Genomic DNA, 25,305 nt, shown 5'->3' with positions numbered 1-25,305 from the left:
TTAAATATGTTGTATTAACTTTTTATTTATTATCTAGATACTTCAATATGTACATGTTGCTTTCCCAGACAGAAAATAAATTCCTGAAGAGGATGCCTTAATTTTTTTGATATTGTTTATCCTCAGGTCTAACATACCACCCCATACACACTAGGCACTTAATAAATACTTCTTGTTTGATTGATTGATTCTAGCTGGATGGAGAGAGATAACTGCTCCAGTTTAGAATATGAAGTCACTTGTGAAATTTTACAGGGGAAGAAAATAATTTGAACATGTGACCTCATATTTATAAAACTGCTTCAAAGGTTGAAAAGTATTTTACATATAATATCTCCTTTGTTCCTCACTAAAACCCTATGAAGTAGAAGCTATTATCATCCTCATTTTATATATATAGAAGACAAGTGACTTATCTAGGTTTCCACATATAAGTGACTAAGACAAAATTTGAACTCACATCATATGGACTCCAAGTCTAGCACTCTCCCCAATGATATCCTGCTTAGGAGATTCTGGGCAGTATTTTCTCTGAGAATTGATAGAAGGAAAAATCAATTTCCAAAAAGACTAATTGAGTCCAAAGAGAATTTAAATCCAAAAATTATTTAAGAATGAAAGAGGGGGTGGCTAGGTGGTGCAGTGGATAAAGCACTGGCCCTGGAGTCAGGAGTACCTGGGTTCAAATCTGGTCTCTTAATAATTACCTAGCTGTGTGGCCTTGGGCAAGCCACTTAACCCCATTTGCCTTGCAAAAACCTAAAAAAAAAAAAGAATGAAAGAGAAAGAAAGGCAAAGATAATTGAAAAGAGGAAAAGATTAGTAAGGTTTTTTTTTTAGAGCAAACTCCTTTCAATCAATAATGATGGAGTCACAACATTGGAACTCTGACATCATGAATGCTAAATTAGGAAATTAAAATGGTGCTAAAGAAAATAAAGATGGAAATATCAACTAGAACAAACTAAATATATAGATGATTTTTTGATAGTAGGCAAAAGAGGAAGCATTGAGGAATAAAGCTCTGACCAACTGAAGAAGACAATGATATCATGTTTCTGTAAGGAAATTGAGAAGGCAGAGAAGAATCAGAGACTATTACTATAGAAAATACAAATGGAAAAAAGCATCAATGACTATAGAGCCTTATGCCTACCTTCCCATTTCTTTAAATCTTTCTGAGAATAATCTACACATATTTTAAAAGCATACTTGGTTAATCAGTGAATCACTAGCATTTGTTAAGTACCTACTGTGTACTAACCACTGTGCTACTACAGCAAAACAAGGGAATAAAGAAGATTTTTATAAACATTTCACAGAAGATCGCATCTTCACAGTCACACAATTGACTAAAAATTAAAAAGAAAACAAAATTTTGTTGTCCTTATTGTTTTTGACTATCAAAAGACTTTTGTTCAATAAAACAATGTTACTTTAAAGATTCTCCTCCAACAAATGCATTATCTACTTGTATGCTAAAAACAACAGCATTTATCAAACATGTATTGTGGGTCAGACACTACTAGAAATACAAAATGCAAAAGTACGATAGTCCCTGCTCTCAAGGAACTATAGTTTAATAGGAGGAGGTATTATCTGTTCACAGATAAATAAATATGAGAGATTTAAAAAAATACAAAGTGAAGGGAAAGTGGGGAGATGGACACTAAAACTGAAGGAATCAGGAAAGGTCTCTTGGAGGAGGTATGTTGAGTTGAACCTTGAAGAAAGTTAAAGGTTCCAAGAGGTGGAGGTGGGAAGAGAGATCATTTCAGAACCAGAGGACAATGTTTGCAAAAGTATGGAAGAAAGAGCTAGAATCTTGTCAACAGACAGTATTGGTAGATCAGTCTGTAGAGTGTGGAATAGGGAATAATTTGTTGTGCTTTAAAGGTCAACCTGAGGAGTTTATATTTTATCCTAAGGGATAAAATGAGTCACTGAAGCTTCCTTCACAGAGGAGTAGCAAAATTAGACCCAGACTTTAGGAAATATTCATTTGATTGTCATGGAATAGAGATACTGCAGAGATATGTATTAGTAAGTCATTGAAGTAGCTAAGTAAAGATGTAATAAGGGCCTAAACTAAAGTGGTAAAATACTCTAAGATACTCTTGATTGCAGATGATAGTATGTTGATTGTATCAAGCTCCAGATTATGACTCTTAAATCACAACCATAATTACTTGAAAGGTTTTAGTCTGACTATCCATGCAATAAAAATTAAGTAGATAAATAGCTGTATTATAGGCTATACCATGAAGTTAAATGAACTGATCATATAGCTGATTTAACAATACATACCTCAAGCAGACACTGTCAATGGATTTTGAAATGATTAGGGAGAAAAGAAGAATTCACTTGAAAAATGTTACAGTGTTTATGAGAGACAGACAGAGAGAGAGAGAGAGAGAGAGAGAGAGAGAGAGAGAGAGAGAGAGAGAGAATTTTGTGCTTTTTTGAGTAAATAGCTCTTTGCTTCTCTGAGAAGACCCAAAGAGACAGAGGAGATGTCAAAGGTAAAGGAGGCTTTGAGTTGAGATATGAGTAGACAAGTAATTCTGAAATGTAAATATACCTTATTGAGATTGTTTTCTTTCATGAAGCAAAAACAAGATGGAAAAGCAAAAGAATAACCTTCCTCCCCCTGCCTGGGGTGTGCTTTCTACAATATGAAAGTGCATTTTTGATATATCATGGAATTTATTTGCCCTATTTTTAGAATCATTGAAGTTTACTACTGGAAGAAACTATATAGATTATCTAGTCTATATATTAGAATGCTTACAATTTTCTTTCCTTCTGCCCTTGAAAGTGGCATTATTCTGTGTGGGTGCTCAAGAAAATCAGGACAACATAATATTAATCCCTCAAGTAAAAGCTCCTTGAAAATGATCCAAGTCTGGCTTATGTCTGTGATGGTCAGTTTTCAAGAGCTTTGGAAGGGCCACTGTAAGTCATTCCATTTAAGGGATCTTTCTTTCAGTGCTCACCCAAACCTTTTCTGCCCAACAGCAGTACAGATGGCCCAGTGGCCCATTCAAAGCATTTTTCCAGAACAGTATGTCAGTTCAGGAGGTGATTGTGGCCTTCCTCTCCCTTCAGGGAGTAATTTCCCTTGGTAAGGATTCGTTTACCCAGCAAGCAGAGATGACCTGGAAATTGGACAGAGCCAGAGTCAGAAACGACACTCTCTCAAGAGAGGAATATTACCTTATAGAAACTAGCTTTTATCCTGCTGAGAAACTGTATTGTATTGTGGGGATTGTCTCTTATTAGAACTGTGTGAGCTGGGGGAAATTTTGTAGCGCTATCATAATACAGACCAAAAAGACGGTCAGAATTCTGCCTATGACCCTGAAAAGGAACCATAGTGTTATTTAAGGGGGAGGAAAGGAGGACAAAAGTGTCAACATAAGCTAAATATCTTTTGGGAGGCAGAATTTGTTCATAGACTTAAAAACACACTAGAATGAAAGTTGTCAAGCTTCCAAAACCCCTTAGTGATGAATTACTGCACTTATAAAAGTTCTTACATTTCAAATAGTTCAATAAAATCCATATATTTGGAAACAAAAAATTGATTAAGTTAATTTATAATTAAAAAGACTTTATTCTTAATTTTTAAATAAGAATTTTTTTATTTTTTTATTCTAATATTATCTACATTATCCTATGTCTAACTTCCCCTTGCCTGTAGTCCCATAGAACAATCTTTTATAATTAAAAAAATGAAAAAGAGCAGGAAAAAAGTTCATCAAAACTAGCATATAGAAAAGGTTTTGATATTATATACTTCTTTCCTTCTTCAAAGAAATGGGGGGTAGTATCTTCTCATATCTCTTTGGGTCCAAGCTTGATCATTATAAATCCACAGCATTGTTTTATTGTTGCTTTTAATGTACATTTCTGTTATACATTGTTTTATTGTTTTCCTGGTTCTTCCTTCATTTTGTTTCAAATCATATAAGTTTTTCAATACTTCTCTGTTTTCATCATATACATTATTTCTCACAACACAGTAATATTTAATTACATCCATGTACCACAATTTATTTAATTCTTCCCAAGTTGATGTGTTTCTAGTTTTTTTTCCCAATTCTTTGCTTATGCAAAGAAAAAAATGCTACAACAAATATTTTGGTATGTATAGGGCTTTGAACTATTTGAAAATTTTCTAGGGCAATGGCACCCAGATATTTTGTCACTCTCTTCACATAGCTCCACATTGATTTCTAGAATGGTTAGATAAATTCACAAATCAAACTTTGTGACTGTCTTTTCACAACACGTCAACATTGACAACTACTGTGTTAGTCATTTTTGTCAATTTGCTGGATAGGAAGTGAAACTTCAGAGTTGTTTTGGTTAGCTTTTTGCTTATCATTAGTGATTTGGAATATTCATTTATATGGTTAATAATTTTCAGTTCTTTGAGATTTGATTTTTCCTGTCCTTTGCTTCAGTTCTACTTTTTTTTTCATTATCTTTCTTCATATTCTAGCACTTCAATATTCCTGAATGAGTTTCATTATGTTTTGTCTGGTTCAATAACATATGTATTTGGCAGTTTGATTGGTGTATATACATATATGTATATATATATATATATATATAAATTAAATCTATAAACTAATTTTGGTAATATTAATATATAGACACAACCCAGAAATAGTCATTACATATTTCTCCAGTTATATGAGTTATTAAATATTCTTTAAATAATGTGTTTAGCCCTCTTTTGTACTATTAAGATATGAATGATATTCTTGAGATGTCTGTTCCCCACCCTATCTTACATGTTTGTATATTCCTTTCACAATTATGAGAAATAGTAAGTTCTTCCTTACTGTATTTTTATTTTACTTTCTTAAAGCAATCAAAACAGAATAAAAACACTCCCATGCCATGTGTGTGTCTTTCTTACCCTTGAAATAAGTGAGCTTCTAAATACCTTTTCCCAAATTAGAACTTGAACAATTAATTAAAATTATTTATCTCTTCCAATTATCCAAAAATATTTACCTTTCTACATTTCTTTTTAATATTTTTTGAGTTTAAAATTTTCTCCTCAGCTCTGATTTTTTCATCTCATGTGTTTCAAAGTCATCTGTTTATTGAAGTTCTATTTCTCCCCCTCTAGGACTATACTCAGTTTTTCAGGGTAAATTATTTAGTTGTAATACTAGCTTTTTCCTTTGAACTTATGTGATATTGTTTATTTTATTGGATTATAGTTAAGTAAGTCAACAAACATTAATTAACCATTTGTTTCCTGCTAAGCATTTGGCATACAAAGAAAGGCAAAAACCACTCCTACCCTCAAGAAGCCCAGATTCTAATAGGAGAGTTTAAAGGGGAACATGTAAAACATGGCACATACTACTTGTTGAACAACATTATGCTTTGGCAAATGGAGTATATTTTCAGATAGTTTGGAGTTAATTACTGAAACATAACAGAGGTAAATTATGTGTTCACTTAGGTACATATGTGCATGGCTATACATATATTTGTGTGTGTCACATCAAGGTTGCAATATCACAGAACTTAATAGCTAAAATTGCTCACTAATTATTTTCAGATATTAAAGAATCATTCAAACATATTCAGAGAAGATGGATATGTATTAATGTGTACATATATTCCCCTTCCCTAATATATATCTATGAGTATATCCCTTCCCTTAATGTGTTTAGATCATTCTAATGATAAATGAAAATAAGTAACAGCTAGTTTTCAGCCATTAAGTTCTGTGTCAAAATTCAGAATGAGAAGCAAAAAAAAAAAAAAGGAATTGGAGACATGCTCATTAAAATAGTACCACACTTCTTTATCCTGGTGTTTTAAATCTTAATTATCTCTAAGATCTAGAACTTTAGTATTCCATGAAAGAACCTGAACATTGATCAAAAAACAGAAAAGATGTGAGTAAACTCAATATACATTTTGTGATATTTCCCATTTCTTTCTCATTTATTAGCAGAATCAGTTTGTGTGGCAGAATTTTTTAATTGCCAGTGCTTAGTCTACACATATTTCTATCAAGCTTACCAAAAAGAGAAATCTTCTCAACTCAATTGTCTTCCTCTCCAAGAAAATGACCAATTGAAAATAGGTCAAAATGAACTTGTGATGATTATATCATTGTTTTCTTTTCCCTTAATTTTCCCCCTTTTTCCAATTTTCTTTGCTTAATTCGTTGCAATATTAATCATCAACATGTTTTCCTGCCATTTGACTCATGGATTTAACTAGAATTTAAGAATATGAGTTAGAGAAAGCATTGGAGTCCAAGATAACAACTTTCCAGGATCCTTCTAGAGATTATAAACAGGGAAATACTGTTCTCCTTTCTTTTTGACAATCATAAAAGAAAATACCCCCCCCTAAAATTAGCATGAGAAAATACCATTGTAGGATAGTGAAAATGATGACAAGACTAATAACAGATATAGTATTTGTTCTTAGACTATTAAGCTCTCCTACAATTGTTATTGTTTTATCTTTTGTTCTTAGATCATCTTTTCATCAATCCCAGAAAGACAATACTCAGAAAGTGCACATACATGCTTCATCTAAGTCATAATCTGTTATTTGATGCAGTGAAACTTACATTCTTATGGAGAACCATCCTTTAGTCTAAGTATATGGGCCACATATAGTGTTATGCCTTCACCTTCTGTCATAGAAGTTATTACCCCAGTGTTATAGTCATCACAACCAATATCAAGAAAAATTCATGTGTATCAACACAACAACCCCTGCTGTTTGATATTTATTGACAACATTAAAAGATTTTTAAGTGGGAAATTAGCTGTCGTGATTTTTTTTCTTTGATGTCATTTTTCTCTTCCATTTCTTTCAGACATAAGGAACTGCAATCTAATCAGCTTTTAGTAGGCCACTACTACAAGGGGAAATGACTTTTTTTAAAAGGAGTCAAAGATTAGCACTATTATTCTCATGATCATAAGCTTTCTATTTAAGGAACATGCCAGAATTTTGATCAATGCAAAATATAGTTTATGTATAGCACAATGGTTTTCCTTCATTACAGTTATTTTGAGGTTGTCACTTTACCTGGGAGAAAGTCAAACTGCCAAATAATTGGGAGAAATGGAAAAGAAGTCATTAAAAAGTCAAAACTTATTTGTCCAGATAGTAGATACTTACTAACTCACTAATTCTTACTAATTCTGGGTCTAAATACTCAAGACTCTAACTCCAACCTGTTGTCTCAACAAATAAGGTAAACATGGCTTCTTCTTGGCTTCAGAGGATATAGCTGAGAGCTATATAGATAGAGAAAGAGATAGAGATAGAGATTAGAGATAGAGATAGAGATGATAGAGATATGTCACAAAGAAAAAAGATTTAGATTTGATGTAAATAATTACCTTAAAATTAGACCTATTCATAAATGGAATGGGATGTTTTGGTAGTTAATAGATTCTTCTTTGTGCAATTATATGGTTCTTATAGATAGCCTGCCAAGCATGGAGTCAGGAAGCCCTAGGTTCAAATGTCACCTTAGACACTTATTAGCTGTGGGACCCTGGGAAAGTCACTCAGCCCTGTTTGACCCAGTTTCCTTATCTGTACAAAGATTTGGAGAAGGAAATGGCAAACAATTCCAGTATCTTTGCTGAGAAAACCCCAAAATAGTTAAAAAAAAACTATCAGATGTGACTGAAAAAAAAGCTTAAATAATAGTAAAAGTTCATTACTTCAGTATTTGAGAAAATACTAGATGAGCAATTATCCAAAAATCCATAGAAGAGATTCATATTCACATGTGAGTTAAAGTAATTAACTCCTAAAGTCACTTCCAACAGCAATTTTGTGACTTCAATTTCTGTTTAAATGAATATGCCAGTTTATGCAAACTCTAACGATAATGGCTCTCATTCATCTAGCAATTTAAGGTATAGAGTGTTCCATACAATCATGTGATGTGGGCAATAACAAATATCATCATCAACCCCATTTTACAAATGAAGAAACTAAGATAAAAGATTTAACTATGAAAACACACCTAGCAAAGATACAGTCAGTATTCAAACCAGTTCTTCTGTCTCTAAGTTTGAAGTTCATTCCAATATTGCCCTACTGGTACAATATTCCAAAGTCACTTTTGTAGGAATACCACTAGAACAAAAGACTGGTTCAGAGAAAATATTCTCAAGGACTCAAAATCTGATAACTTTAGATGCTGTCTGCTACTATATTAAGGCAGCAATATTCCATATATAAAATCCAAGGGACAGCAGGGAACTGTCCACAGCTGAATCTCAATTGACAGACTGAGGAGAAATAATCACAGATCCCAGAGTTAAAAGAGAATCAGCATAGTAAACTGCTCTTGTAAAAGTGGAAAACTAACATTTTGTGTTAATTCAATCTCATTTGAACATATAGTTTCTTAAACTTCAGTCTGATTTTCATCCATGCCACTGCCCACTGTTGACTGGAAGTACTAAATCTTTAGTATCTTGAATACAATTCCTGCCTCTGGCCCCAATTTGCATGTTAGTTTGTGATAAAACAATGTGGGAATGGTGGAAAAATCATTTGGATTAGGGGAGACTTGGTTTTGAATACAGTCCATGACATTAGCTATGTGATTTAGGGGCACACAATGTCTCTAAGCCTCAGTTTCCTCTTATGGAAAATGAGAATATGATGCTGATTTATGTAAAATTATTAGTAACCTAAAGGTATCATATAAATGTCAAATTTTGCCTCAGATTTTTCATTTGATTCTGCATGCCTATTACCTACCTTATAAGAACTGATGAGACTGTGTTGGCCCCTCCCTACAGAAATTATTATTACAACTGCAGATGAAATTAGTTTGGGTGTTTTGGGTTTGCTTTTGTTCATATGTATTTTTATTTAAAATTTTCAATGGGCAAAGATTTATTTTTGCTCTCTCCCATTCAGCCCCAATGGAAAGAGAAAAAGAAGAACTCTTCCCCCAAAATGAACATAGTCGAGCAAAATATTTTTACATTTGGCTATGTCCAAAAGAATCCTTTAGGGTGGGTTGGTCATTGCATTGATCAATACTCTTACATTTTTCAAAAATGTTTGTCTTTGTAATGTCCTTGTCATTGTGTAAATAATTCTTCTGGCTTTGTTCAATTCACACCTTATCAATTCACACAAATCTTCCCAAACTCTTTTTTAAATTATCTCATTTTATGGTACAATGGTATTTCATTTAATTTGTATATATTTATATAGAGATATATATTATAATTTATTCAACCATTCTCCAATTAATAGGCACCTATTTAGATTGGTGAATTCATTTTTCTCACATTGCAGGCTGTTCATCAAAGACCTTTTATCATAGCCCTTGTCAATGATATTACAGGTACTAGCAAAGTTAAGGCTATATAGCTTAGAGGTAGTGTGGTATAAAGGAGACATCTGGATCAAGAGTCCGAAGAAACATGAGGTTATAGCATACCTCTGTCATTTTTTAGATATTTGATCTTTGACATGTCATAACCATTTTCTCAATTTCCTTAATTAAAAATTTAGACTGACAATCTTTGCAACCTCTACACTTTTTTTACCTTAAAGACTCACCAAGTTCCTTTCTTGTTCTCTTTCCACATAGATTTTCTGTAATCTGCAGAATATAAAATTAATTCCCACAAAGAATATATCATCAGTTTTTATTTTATCTTCTGTTAGATTAAAAAAAAGTATTGTTTTCTGTGTTAAATTCTAGGGAATTCACATAAAAACAAATGAGAGATTCTACTCTCAAGAAGTTTACATTCTTTTTGTTTGTTTTTGTTTTTGCAAGGCAATAGAGTTAAGTGACTTGCCCAAGGTCACACAACCTGTTTGAGGCCGGATGTGAACTCAAGTGCACCTGACTCCAGGGCCTATGCTCCATCCACTGTGCCACCTAGCCACCCCAAGAAGTTTACATTCTAATGGGGAGAGAAAACAAAACATAAAATGGCTTGGGTATACTAAGAAACTGTGCAGGTTAGACAGACTTTCATTTTAAAAAAAAGAAATGGATTTAAAATACATAAGGATGCTTAGTAACTTATAAGTTAAATAATTGTTTTGATTGTTTACAAAGGTGTGACAAATGGGCTGAAGTGGGAGCTGTTGTTTGCTCTATAAACTCCATGGATGCTAATAAAGTCCATGAAAATTATGGACTCCTCAGTTGACATGAGTTTGTGGCAACTTACTTACATCATAATAAAAGCTTACATTTCAATAGTGCTTTAGGATTTGCAAAACATTTTCCTTGTATCATCTCAGTTGAATATATCAGTGTCATATAGATTTGAGCTATATCACAGTCTTCAAAGAATTAAATTTGTGGGTAATTGGAAGGGCAATGGGGAGGTGCAGGTGTGCTTGAATAGTTTATAATATATTACTATTCAAATAATTGAACAAGACAAATAGAATAAAGGATAGCATCAGAAAGATATGTGATAGGGAAAAGGAGGTAAGCCGGACACTTACAATTAATAGCAGAAGATCTTGTATTCCCATTGCTATTCACAAGATATGATAATCTAGAAGAAGGTCCTCAGGCTAACCTGTATGGAAGATTTTCTGAAAGTCATGAGCAAGAGTGAGAAAGAATGGAAAAAGATGGCTAGATTGAAGGGAGTATCCACATTGATGAAATCATAACTCCAGTGCAATAGCTTCATAACAATCCTGTTGAATAACTATTATCAGCATTATGATTGCCATTTTCCGGATGAGGAAACTGAGGCTTAGGGAAGTAAATATGTCACAATTAATGAATAGGATTTGAGGACAGGTTTCTCATAATGTCAAGTTCAGCTCTCCTTCTATTGCATCATACTGCCTATTTATTTTATATGTGCATAGTTGTTTTCATGTTATCTCCCCATTAGAATATGAGTTCCTTAAGGACATGAATTACATTTTTGCATTTCTTAATTCCTTTAGTCCTTATCATAGTATCTTGCATATTGTAGGTTATTAATAAGTGTATTTTTGCTGATTGACTAGAAGGGAAGACTTCTAGTTGATAAGTTTAAGAAAGTTGAAAGAGTGAGGCTAGACAGCATGTGGCTTAATTAAACCTATGTGTGCTTGTGTGGCCCTTGAGTGTGACAATTTCAATCCTCACCTTTTGTCTAGTTTGACCGGACCCAGCATCAACTCCTTGCAACCTGAAACCTGGACCTTGCCACCTGCTAGCTTCACCCCAGACATTATCATGTATCTCCAGTTTTGACCCCCCTTCCACCTCTGCTCTCACCCTTCACCTCTGGCTTTTTTCTGGCTCATTGACCTGTCTGCCTGGTTCCTGAGATTGACTTGTATCATGTTCCTATACTTCACCTGTGCTGAATTCCTCCCACTCCTATTCTCTCCCTTTCTAAGAAGGGAGAGATAAAATAAGCATCTTGGATCTTACCCAACCACAGACCTTACTAGACCTCAGTCATCAGCCCAGGGTTCACTTAGAGATTTGACCAGATTAGCCAATACAAAAATGAGAAGAAACAAAATTAAAATATAATTTTGACCATTTGGTATTCAAGTATTACAGTGAAATCTACCAAGGTACTGTCCAAATTATGTCATTGTACTGCAATTGAGATGTGTGCAAAATTACTTTAAATTAACAGACTACTGGCTGAATCTTATTAATAATTTTGCTAAACAGACTTTTAAGATGGTATTTGCCAGTGTTTGCCTTTTGTGAAACACCATGTCTGATTTATTTTAAAATCCATCTTAGTATAAATGCCATGTTGGACTTTAAATATCATTTTAAACCCTTCCACCTGTACTCTTAATCTACCTCCACCCCTAGCTGGTTAGCATATCTTATACATAGTAAGTACCCAATAACTAAAAAGTTCTCTGCCTTCTTGGAGCTTACAAGAAACAGTGACATGGACTCATACACAGAAGACATGGAAGAACATTAAAAATAATACAATTTACCCAGTATCAACACTAGACTAAAGCCACTAGCAGATAATTCACTTCTATTTGTTATATACAAGCAGTAATATGGAGGATAGGTTGGAGAATGGAGAAAATGAAAGAAGGAATAACAGTAAGAAAGTATCACAATACTCAGATGCAAGATGATGAGGCTCAAAGCTGAAGTAGTAGAAGAAAGGAGATAGTTTGGAGATAGAACCAATAGAAATTGACAAGCAATCAGAAATGGTTAGTGAGGGAAAGAATAAAAAATCAATTTAAAGTTTTATACCTAATTGAGTGAGAGAATAGTGTTCTAATCAATAAAAATAAAAACATTTAGGAGAAGAGAGGTGGATGAGATGAATTTTGATTGGGATATGTTGATTCTGGGGTACCAGGAGAAAGTTCAGCTAGAAATTTTTAACATGAAGTTAAAATTCAAAAGTAGCTATTTAGGGAGAGGTTGAGTAAATAGACTTTTTGAGAATCATCTATAGAGGGGTGATAATGAAAACCATGGAAACAAATAAGAAAGTATACGAGATAGCAAAATTACATAACTGCTTTTATTTGGACTCACAAGGAATAGAAATTATTACAAGGGTGGAGGTCAAGGAGGCTTAGAATTTTTTAAAGAAGTAGTGTAATAGAAAGAGCACTGGATTTGGAATTGGTGAACTTGAGTTTGAGTCCCAGCTCTAGGTGAATTTAAGCAAATTATTTAACCTCTCTGCACCTCAGGGTCTTCATCTGAAAAAAATGGAAATGTGGGTAGAATGAATTCTAAAATCCTTTCCAAATCAAAAGTAAAAGGGATGTTGGGTTTGAAGATCAATAAACTTGGAGCAGGGAGTGTTTGATTCAATTGAGAACAGGAATATAAATGTAGAAAGAGAAGCAAAAGTGAGAATAAGAATTGAGAATATGTTCCAGCACTATGATTACCCTATTACTAAGACCCTGCAGATGACATCCTCCAGTTAAAGAATAGAGTGCTTTCAGCTTCAATGACTTAGGAAACTGTAGACATTTAAATATCAACCTGATGAGTTACTAAATTAAAGGTTAATGAAGTCATGACTGAATAAATCAATTTAGAACTTCTCCCAGATACGGTGTTCCATACCTGGGGAAAATCAAAAAAGACTTAAAAAAACAATTAAGGTAGAAGCTTGCATGAGGGCCATGCTTTGTTCCATTTGGAGATAGCTAAGATAAATAATTTTGCACAAAGCATTCCATAAAAATGAATCCTCAGGGGCAGTTAGGTGGTACAGTGGATAGAGCACCATCCCTGGAGTCAAGAGTACCTGAGTTCAAATCCAGCCTCAGACACTTAATAATTACCTAGCTGTGTGGCCCTTGGGCAAGCCACTTGACCCCATTGCCTTGCAAAAGCCTAAAAAAAATGAATTTTCTATAGAGCTGGGTCCTCATGTATGCAAGGGCAATGGGGAAATTTCTAAAAGATGAGTTTGGTTAACTGGGTTTATGAAGCCTCACTAGAGCCATCTACCCTCTAAGACTAGTTGACATGAAGAGCAAATAAATACTGCTTATGAGACAAAGCTCCATTAGAGTAATTCCAAGACTTTTACTATGGACTTCCTTCCCATATGCACTGCCACACATGTATGGGCAGACCACCAAGTAAAATTTGGATATCAGGACATCTATTAGTGGTTGGTAAGAGTGGGATAACAAGAGCAAGCATGGAATTAGCATTCTATGTGTGAGCATCAGTGATGATCTTTTTTTTTTCTTTTCCAAAAAATTTTTAAATTTGTTTTTGAATTTTACAGTTTTCCTCCTACTCTTGCTTCCCTCCCCCTAACTCCCCAACAGAAGGCAGTCTTTACATTGTTTCCAAGCTATATATTGATCCAAATTGAATGTGTTGAGAGAGAAATCATATCCTCAAAGAAAAAATAAAGTATATGAGATAGAAAAATTATATAACTTTTTTTTAAATTAGGGGTTATTATCTTTGGTCTTTGTTCAAACACCACAATTCCTTCTTTGGATACAGATGGCATTCTCCATCACAGATACCCCTAAATTGTCCCTGATTGTTGCACTGGCGAAAATGAGCAAGTCTATTAAGACTGATCATTCATCCCATGTTGTTAGGGTGTACAATGTTCTTCTGGTTCTGCTCACTCACCCAGCATCAGTTCATGTAAATCCTTCCAGGCTTCTCTGAATTTCCATCCCTCCTGGTTTCTTTTATTTTAGGCTTTTTTTGCAAGGCAAATGGGGTTAAGTGGCTTGCCCAAGGCCACACAGCTAGGTAATTATTAAGTGTCTGAGACCAGATTTGAACCCAGGTACTCCTGACTCCAAGGCTGGCACTTTATCCACTACGCCACCTAGCCGCCCCCCTCCCGGTTTCTAATAGAGCAATAGTGTTCTGTAATACTACAATTTGTTCAGCCATTCCCCAACTGATGGGCATTCACTCAGTTTCCAATTCTTTGCCACCACAAACAGGGCTGCTATGAATATTTTTTGTACAAGTGATGTTTTTACCCTTTTTGATGATTTTTTTTCTGTAAAATTTGGTTATGACTACTGAAACATGAGGTTAAGGGGGGAAAAGCAATTAATTACCAGCCTATGGAAGTGCTAGAAAAATTGCACCAGGACATCTGAGATAATGGCAGAAAGGTAATTTCTACCCTTCCCAAGCTTAAGGAATGTCCTAAAAATATCATCCCATTTTATAGGAATTCAAGTCACCTACATCAAAGATTTAAGAGATTTCAGGGACAGGTCCCTCTAGGGTCATGGCCAAGCTTATTCTGAGATGTAGCTTATTCCAGCTGTAGGACTTCAAAGGAACTGGAGGGTTCAGAATGCATTGTGATTGAACAAAATCTATACAGCTTGCTTTCTATTCTATTCTAGACTCCTAAGAAGGGATCTATTTTATTTTTACTATCTTTTCCCAAGACTCTCTAAACTCTCTAATTCACTGTGATAGTCTACCAATTAGGATCCTGAAAGAGGTTCTACAATCTAAATATATTAATATCTACCATTATTTTTGTAAACATAATGTTGACTAAGCTGGACATATGGCCTAGATTGTATAGAGTCCTACATGAGGGACAAAAGGGAGTAAATCAGCCCTAAGAAAATTCAAGATTCAGTTTATTTAGCCAAATTTTAGTGAAAATAATGGAGGAAAAACCCAGATCTATATATTGTACATCTTTGATCCAGTGTAATGGGTTACTGAGACTGATCAAAAAGATCACAGTATAACACATTATCTGACATAATCCTCACATGAACTTCAGAACATGTGCAGTTACTGCTTTTGGTCTGTTGTGTTGTGAAGATGAGCCTTTTGATTGGTTATAGAGACAAAATTAAAAAAGGTTTACAAAAGACATTGATCAAATGATTCAATTTCCTTTTTGACTAGAAATAATGGAAGACATACTAGAAGCTTCTGGGTAGAAAGCACTTCAGGTTTTAATCTCCCTTATCTAGGTCAGTATGTGATCCATGAATGTTCTTTCTTCCTAGGTCTTGGGAGGAAATATTGGAAGGTTTAGATGAGGAGATACTGTCCATTAATATTGAGAAAAATATATCAAAATGGGGGATCCAGGCAGTGGCTTTAAGGAAAGAGAAGCCCAACCCAGAAACTCCTTTAGAACTCAGAGGGTGGAGCAGTAATTGTGAGTCTTGTTCTGGGGTCCCTTGTACTGGGGTCCCAACTCATCATCTAAGAGTTAAAGTGAAATGTGAATTCTTAATTAGTAGGATCACAAATTCTTGATATTCTGATATTCTGTTTGATATTCTGTGCTAAGCCACCAGTCTCACTTTCTTGACCAGAGTCTTCTGGGTCCAATGGCCAGATGTGAATTAGGATAACTGGAGATGGCTCTGGATGTGAGGCAATAAGGCTTAAGGGACTTGCCCCAGATCAGACCAGATGCCTAGTGACAAGTGTCTTGAGACTGGATTCGAACTCCAATATTCCTGACTCCAAGGCCAGTACTCTAGCCACCGTGCCCCCTAACTGCCTTCAAGTCACTAGTAAAAGAAACAAAGATACTATTGGGTTTGAAGATCAACAGGCTAGAGGGTAGGAAGATTCAGTTGAGATTAGGAATATAAATATCAATGAGCACTATGAGTCTTTTGTCTTTTAGTATTGTGTGTGTGTGTGTGTGTGTGTGTGTGTGTGTGTGTGTGTGTGTGTGTGTACGTACTGAGAGAGAGAGAGTTACAAATATCTACCACATATCTGAATCACATTGTCCAATATGTCCCTTTCTACTCTGCCCTTTTCAGGACGGAGAGGTTAGATATTAATCACAAGTTTAAGCCTAAACAATTTTCCCCAGGGAAAAAAATAAGCTAGGGATAATGGACCAAAAAGTAGGATAAATGGGAATTTAGCACCCTGTCATTAGAGTACATGTTCCCCAGAACTGAACCCAGTCTGAACCACATGTCCAATTCTAGAGAATTTATATTTTCCCCACAATTTCATGTAAAACCAATTTTCAACTTTGGTTATTTTTAAAAATTTGAGTTCCAAATTCTGTCCTTCCCCTTCCTTCCCACCCCTCACATTGAGAAGTCAAGTAATTTGCTATGTTATACATGTGCAGTCATATGAAACATAATTCTATATTAGTTATATTGAGAAAGAAAATATACAGATTAGAAAAAGTGGAAAAAATATCCTTCAATTAACATTCTATCTCAGTCAGTTCTTTCTCTGGAGATGGATAGCATTTTTTTTTTATAATAAGTCCTTTAGAATTGTGTCAAACCATTGTATTGTGAGAATAGCTAAATTCACAGTTAATCACTGTGCAGTATTGTTATTACTATGTACAATGGTCTTTAGTTCTGCTTATTTCATTTTGCATCAGTTCACTTAAGCCTTTTCAGGTTTTGCTGCAGCTTCCTGATCTCATTTCTTATAGCATAGACTAGTAGTCCATAAAAATCATATACCACAGCTTGTTCAACTATTTTCCATTGTCTCCAACATTTCATCCAACTCTATTTTATCCACTTCACTATCCCAAACATCTTACTCTTATTTATTTAACTGGATTATTGCATCCTAATTGGTCTCCCCAACTCTATGTCAAGCCATTTCAATTTATCCTCTACTAAGGTACAAGTCATTTTCTTAAATTTCAGGACTCACAATGTCACCTGATAAATAATGAAATCCAGTGATTCCCTATTGCCAACACTAGAATCAAATTAAAATTCTTAGTCTGGCATCTCAAAAACATCACAATCTCTACCTTTCCAATACTTTTCGGTCTTATTTTTTGTGGTAATAAAATGAGCATTTCCATAATATAGAATAATAATAAAAAAGATGATTGCACGTGAAACTGCAAATCTATCATGTACAGCTTGTTATTCTTTTTTAAATGTCTAATTTTAAATGTAAATTTATTTGGTTTTTTTCTTGTCTTCTTACATATTGCTCCTTTCTCTATGGTCTAGACTGGTATACTTGTTCTTCCATACAAAACTCCATCTCCATTTTTGGTAATGGTTATGTTCCATGACTGAAATATTCTGTCTCCAACTTTTTAGAATCTTTTGCTTCCTTCAAGACTCAGTTCAGGTATCACCTTCCGCAGAAAGCCTTTCTGTCCCTCCCAGGTGCTAGAACTTTATCTGTTAAAGTTGCTTTATATCTACTTTATATGAATCTTGTGTGTGTGTGTGTGTGTGTGTGTGTGTGTGTGTGTTGTTGTTGTTGTTGTTGGTGCTCCCATTAAAATGTAAACTTCTTAATGAAGTTTACTATCTTTTCTTTTTTTTTTTAAATCTTAGCAGGGCTGAGGATAGTGCCTGGAAAATAATGCTTAACAGTACTTGTTGATTGATTAACTCATGACTTGGACCTTTGATAAATCATTTCACCTATCTGGATCTCAAATTTTTTAGCTGTAAAAATGAAAGAAGTGGAAAGAAATCATTTCTCTGTTGAGAATGAAGACTTACAGAAAATAATTACCGGTTTCATGTAACTCAAGTCTTTTATCAGTTCATTTTCTCTACAACAGTTACCCGAATTTATGAGTTTATAAATTCAATTTCTAAAGTCCACTGCCTTTAGGTAATTGCCATAACTGGGCTAAAGTTCTGTTTCCTACATCCAAAATATTCAAACTCTTTCTACATTCTGGTGTTTTCTAGATACAAAAAACATTAAGTTTGTTATGCACACAAGAAAGTTGTGTTTTTTGCAACTAACTTAAAGACAACTGAGTTAAATTTATAAGAATAAAAAAACCCAAGTCATTCCCCAATTGATAGTCAAAGTATATGAACAAGCAGTTTTCAGACAAAGAAATCAAAGTTAACCATAGTCATACAAAAGTGTTCTAAACAACTATTGATTAGAGAAATACTCATTAAGACAACTCTAAGGTGTCACCTCACAGACATATCAGATTGGCTACTTTGACCAAAAAACGAAAGTAATGGATTCTGGAGGGAATGTGAGAAAACTGGGAAACTAATGCATTGTTGATGAAGTTGTGAACAGATCCAACCATTTTGTAGAGAAATGTTCAAAGGGCTATCAGACCATTCATTCCTTTGATCCAGCAATATCACTGCTAAGTCTATATCCCAAAGATATCAAAAAAGGATACAGGACCCATTTCTACAAAAATATTTTTTGTGGAGGCTAAGAATTGAAAATCATAGGAATACCCATTGGGAAATGGTTAAACAAACTGTGGTATGTGATTATGATGGAATATTTCTGTTCTATAAGAAATAACAAGCAGAATGATTTTAGAAAGACCTGGAAAGACACAAACTGAAGCAAAACAAAGTGAGAAAAACAAGAAGAATATTGTAATAATGTTTGTCCTCCATTTTCAAAAAAGACCACAACTTCAGGGAGGTGATGCCATGACAAGCACATGAACTGGATTTGAGTGAGGGACTTGTTGTGCTAAGTCACCACCTTCACTTTCTCCTCCAGAGTCATCTGGTCTAGTAGCCAGATATGAATCAGGATACCTGGAGATGAATCTGGTTGTAAGGTAATCAGGGTTATGTGACTTGTCCAACATCACCCAGCTAGTAAATGTCTGAGGCCAGATTAGAATTTTCATCCTCCTAACTCCAATGGCAGTACTCTATTCACTGTGTCACCTAATTGCCCTTAGAATAATGTAAAGAGTAACAACAAAATTGAACAATGAAGACTTGTAAATTACTTGGCTATTCTCAGAAATACAATGATATAAGACAACCACCTAGAGCTAATGATAAAGCATATTATCTGCTTCAAAAGAATTGATCGTATATGAATATAAACTGAAGCATGTTATTCTTCACTTTCTTCTTTTCATTCTTTTTCTTTTGAGTATTTTTGTACAAAATGATAGATATGGAAATGTACATGATTGTATATACACACACACAGACACACACACACACACACACACACACACACACACACACATATATATATATATATATATATCCTATTTCTGATTGCTTACCATCTCAGGGAGAGGGGGAGAAAAGTGAGAGATAGCATTTGAAACTCTTTTTAAAACTTTTTTTAAAAATTAATTTGCATAGTTACCCCATTATTCTCTCTCTCTCTCTCTCTCTCTCTCTCTCTCTCTCTCTCTCTCTCTCTCTCTCTTCTCTCTTTCTCTCTCTCTCTCTCTCACACACACACACACACACACACACACACACACACACACAAATAGCAAATAGTATTTAATAAAATAAGCCTTTACTTCCTCCTCCTCCTCTTCCTTTTTTGTCTGACTGGCATCATTGTTGATATTTTTCTTGTCATTGACTCTGATACTGTATGATATAGCAGAATTTGCCAAATGCTCAGCAAAATTAATAGGAACGTAGAATATGGAATGTTATTCATTCTCTCTAACTTAATATCATTAAATAGGCCTATTTAACCTGAAAATTGATCTTATAACTCCAATGTTCTGTTTTCCTGTTTTATCTTTTTTTTTGAAAAGTTGTTGCTGTCCATTGTTTTTGTCATCCGTATTTCTAAATATATACTACACTTTCCTATGCAGAGCCATTATTTTAATAAAAAGCACAGAAATAGGCAAAGCTAATACACTAAATGAAAGTGACAATATATGTTATATTCCACACCCACAGTGCCCTGCCCCTGCAATATTAGAGAAAGGAGGAATGTAGATTTTCTCATCTTTTCTTCAAGGCAAAACTTAGTCTTTATAAACAAGATTTTTTTTTCCTCCCCCCCCCCTTTTCTTCTCTCCTTTCTTCCTCTCTTCCTTACTCTTGTTCTTTCTATTTTTTCCTTTCAATGACTTATATTGTGTAATAGTGTTACAAGAAATAGTTCATTTAAGCCTAAAGGGAATTAAATGACTCCTAAAGTAAGTGGTTCCCCCTCTGACATTTTAGGCAGATCAGCTTATGCAAGTTCAATGATAATCACTCTGGGTTTCCGACTAGGAAACTGTTAAACATTTAATCCTAAATTTATCTATAATTTCTCAACCTTTTGTGGTTAAGGCAAAATTCAAGTTACTATAAATGTTTGAATAATGAAATTATTGGCAACATTATAGTGAATAGATGGGAACTGGAAGGGGGAATTGAGGAAAGAGGAGTCCTTTGCTTAGGAATTTTCCCCAGTCTGAATATATAGATATAGTGATAGCATCAGTTCAGATATTCTGCTCTGAGATGACATCAGAGAAATGACCCTCTTCTCTATCTTTCTTCTCTTCCAGAGATCACTTGCTTTCTTCTTTAACTGGTATGAATTGAGGTTGCTATTTCTTGGTTCAAATATTTATGACTTCATTCTTTCTTCTTCATTTCTGAAACATTAAAATCTCTATCTGTTCTGAGACAGTCCATTCCTTTTATACAAATTCCTAAGGATGTAACCAAGTTTCTTCTGATTTATTCATAGAACTATACAGAATCTTTATACTCAGTTCTGATAGATCTGGTTCCAATAAGAAACGTTCTAACCTAATAAAAAGTAATTAAGTTTAAGAGGAGCTACACCCCAACATGTGTATATTTTATATTATTTTAATGAGCATATTTTGTTTTCTTGATTCTGTATTTCATTTTGCATGAATTTGCCCGTTTGCCTGAATTCTTCATAATCATTATGTTATAAGCTCCCAAAATATGACTTTCCATTCATTATCATTTGCTCAACCATTCTCCAAACAAAAGACATATAATTTGTTTATAATTCTTGCTACTATAAAAAAATTGTTGGTGTCTAGTTGTTTCAGTTATGTATGACTCTTCATGAAACGATTTGGAATTTTCTTGGCAGAGAGAAAGGAATGGTTTGCCATTTCCTTCTCCAGCTTATTTTACAGATGAGGAACTGAAGCAAAATGCCAGAGTTACACATAGTAAGTGTCTGAGACCAAATGTGAACTCAGGTCATTCTTTTTTTTTAACTTTTTTTTTAATGAAAGATTTTATTTGAGTTTTACAATTTTCCCCCAATCTTACTTCCCTCCCCCCACCCCCACAGAAGGCAATTTGTCACTCTTTACTTTGTTTCCATGTTGTACATTGATCCAAATTGAGTGTGATGAGAGAGAAATCAGATCCTTAAGGAAGAAACAAAAAGCATAAGAGATAACAAGATCAGACAATAAGATATCTGGTTTTTTTTTCTAAATTAAAGGGAATAGTCCTTGAACTTTGTTGAAACTCCATGGTTCTTTATTTGGATATAGATGGTATTTTCCATTGCAGACAGCCTAAAATTGTCCCTGATTGTTGCACTGATGGAATGAGTAAGTCCATCAAGGTTGATCATCAACCCCATGTTGCTGTTAGGGTGTACAGTGTTTTTCTGGTTCTGCTCATCTCACTCAGCATCAGTTCATGCAAATCCCTCCAGGCTTCCCTGAATTCCCATCCCTCCTGGTTTCTAATAGAACAATAGTGTTCCATGACATACATATACCATAGTTTGCTAAGCCATTCCCCAATTGAAGGACATTTAATTGATTTCCAATTCTTTGCCACCACAAACAGGGCTGCTATTAATATTTTTGTACAGGTGATGTTTTTACCCTTTTTCATCATCTCTTCAGGGTATAGAGCCAGTAGTGGTATTGCTGGATCAAAGGGTATGCTCATTTTTGTTGCCCTTTGGGTGTAGTTCCAAATTTCTCTCCAAAAATGTTGGATGAGTTCACAGCTGCACCAACAGTGTAATAGTGTCCCAGATTTCCCACAACCCTACTCAGGTCATTCTGACTCCAGGTTTGTCACTCTATCCTCTGTATCACCCAACTAAAAATTCACCACAATCTAGCACTGAAGGGAGATCATTTGTGCTTTAAAAAACAGATTTTAGAACTGGCTGATGGCTACCTGAATGGGGCAGAATGCCTAAAACTCACATACCTAACACTGAAATGCACATCAAACTAAATAATTCTCAAGAAATCCAATGAGAAACTACTTCCACCATAGAATTGAAGGGGGGGAGAAAGTCAACCAGAAATTGAAAAACAAGAACACTAGTTCAGTTTATTTAAAAGCAAAAATCAAAAAGCTGCAGCCTCCCAGCAACTGCAGACCAGAGGTATATATAGCCTATACAACTGTGTTTGCAGTCTGTAGTCAAAAAGCCCCAGTGTAGTTATAAGGCCCCAGAGTGATCAAGAAACCCACAACTGGTACATAGGAAGATGTTATCTGAAAATAGGAGACAAATATATGACCAAACAAAGAATAAAAATGGTCACAAAAACCAAATAGACAATTTCAATTATATAAAATTTAAAAGTTTTTGTCCATCAAAACTAATATAGCTAAAATTAGAAGATAACCAGATAACTGGGGAAAATATATTGGCAACAAGCATCTATCACAAAGGGGGTCATTTGTAAGACATATTGGCAGGAATACATTGGATCCAGATTCTACTGGCTTATAAGAGCCAATTATAAAATTTTCAGTGTGGGACTTTACTCCTTGGAAATATACAAATACTACAGATTGAGGCTTGATTTATTCTTTTGTTCATTGCCTGGGTTTAATGAAGTGAGGGAGAAATTTTAAATAATGTAGATTTAATTTAAAAGTGTGTCATAAATATATTTCCCTGGAGAGCTGATTATTAAACATTTACTAAACCATCCCTGTATATCAAAATTATAATAAAAGTCATGGCGCAGTTGACAAATGCTCAAAGAACATAAGCATAACAGTTTTCAGAAGAAAAAATCCAAGTTATCCACTTGGCCATATAATCCACTAGCCATATTAAAATATTCCAAATCACTAAAAATTAAAGAAAGACAAATCAAGCTATTTTGAGATTCTTCCTCATACTCATAAAAAAATTGGCAAACTTGATTGTATAGGAAAGTGACAAATAATTGAGGAACTATGGGAAAATGAGGACACTAGTACATTGTTAATGTATCATGATCTAGTTATCTATTCTAGTAATTTGAACTGTAGCCCTGAAGTTTCTAAATGGCACATACTCTTTGACCTATCCATATTCTCACTAGGTTCATATGCCAAAGAGATTAAAGAAAGAAGAAAAATTCATCTACACAGTAGTCCTTTTTGTGGTGGTAAGGAAGGTGGTAAGGATCCAGAAGAACAAATATATAATAACAACAATATTGTAATGACAAACAGGTTTGAAAGATTTAAGAATTAAACACTATGGTATCACCAAGCTTCCCCTTATTTATGGTAGTACTTACCAGATCATGTGTTATCCTGACCACAGTTCATTAGTATTTGGGCATCTTGCTAGATTCGTGTCCTTTTTTCATGGATGTGGTAGTTCTAGGGGGGGGTTTGTGTTTTTTTTTTTTTGTTTTAGCTTTTGCAAGGCAATGGGGTTAAGTGGTTTGCCCAAGGCCACACAGCTAGGTAATTATTAAGTGTCTGAGGCTGGATTTGAACTCAGGTACTCCTGACTCCAAGGCCAGTGTTCTATCTACTATGCCACCTAGCTGCCCCCCGTAGTTCTAGATTTTGACCATCTTTCTGAGGCTTTTCTGTTTGTGGTTTCTTTCAGGAAATGATTGATGTCTTCTTCCTATCTTCAAATTTCTCTCTTATTCTGATATATCTAACTGGTTTAAATTTATCATTTCATGAAAAAGAGTATCCAAGTTTTTAATTCTGGTTTTCAGGGAGTCCAATTATTTTTTCCTAATGATCTCATTACTTTTATTTTAAAAAATTAAATTGCATTTTTCAATGAGGAAGCAATCTACCTTCTTTTCCTCCCACCCTCTTCCAAAAAAAGAAAGAAAAAGAAAATCCTTGTAACAATATATATATATATATATATATATATATATATATATATATATATATATATATGGTAAAGAATAAAAAAAGATGATGACTGGTCATTTATTACTCTTCCAATGGCACAAGATACAGTTTATGACATGCATGTTTTTAATACCTGACCAAGCTCTAAGCACTCCAGAGTGACTCCTTCAGCCATCTTTATGGCCATTGGAACAAATTGTGCTCCTCCTCCCATTCTCTCAAGGGAAGTTATCACATGCTTGAAGTAGATAAAACCAAACTCACAGACAAATTTGAGGCCTGTGGTTACTCTCAACCTGGTTTAACCTGCCTGCCAAGTTGGGGCTGTTGATGTACATGCTACAGCTTTTTGAAGCCACAGGTGGACCCCAAAAGAGGATAAGCAATCCTGAAAAGGGCCCACCTCAACTCAGAGGAGTTAAGGTAACCTAAAACTCCCATATGCTCCAAGCTAAATTGTAAGGGGTTAAGAAAAGAACCAGATGAGAAAAAGCAGAAGCATCTATGATTAGATGACCTTCTGAAGTATTTTGCCCACAAGAGGCAGAAAAATATATAGTACAATAGTTAGTACTAGTACTACAATGGAAAGATCAAGTGAAGGTGTTTTAAGGATGTATGAGACTTGGACATTTGTAGGTAATATGGAAGGAGCTAGTAGATAGTAGAAGATAAGTTATAGAGTGAAGAGAACAGAGGAGGCAATCTATTGGAAGAAATGGGATAGAATGGGACTACATATCAATAGAGGGTTTTGCCTTGATAAAGAATAAGGACACTCTTTTTGTGATATACAGGGCTAAAGGAAAAAATAGTGGCAGAATTTATCTGGTTGATATGAAATGAGGAAGAGGAAAGAGGAGAGAGATCACAGTAAATGGTTTCAATTTATTTTTCAGTAAAATATAAAATTGTTCTCAAAGAGTGAAAGGAGGAAGAGCCATGGCAGTTTGGAAGAAAAATGAAAAAGTTTAGAAGAGCCACTGTGAGAGTAGGATTATA

The sequence above is a fragment of the Macrotis lagotis genome, chromosome 4, assembly GCF_037893015.1.
Source record: "Macrotis lagotis isolate mMagLag1 chromosome 4, bilby.v1.9.chrom.fasta, whole genome shotgun sequence".
Classification (NCBI taxonomy): Eukaryota; Metazoa; Chordata; class Mammalia; order Peramelemorphia; family Peramelidae; genus Macrotis; species Macrotis lagotis.
This window is presented reverse-complemented; position numbering follows the sequence as displayed.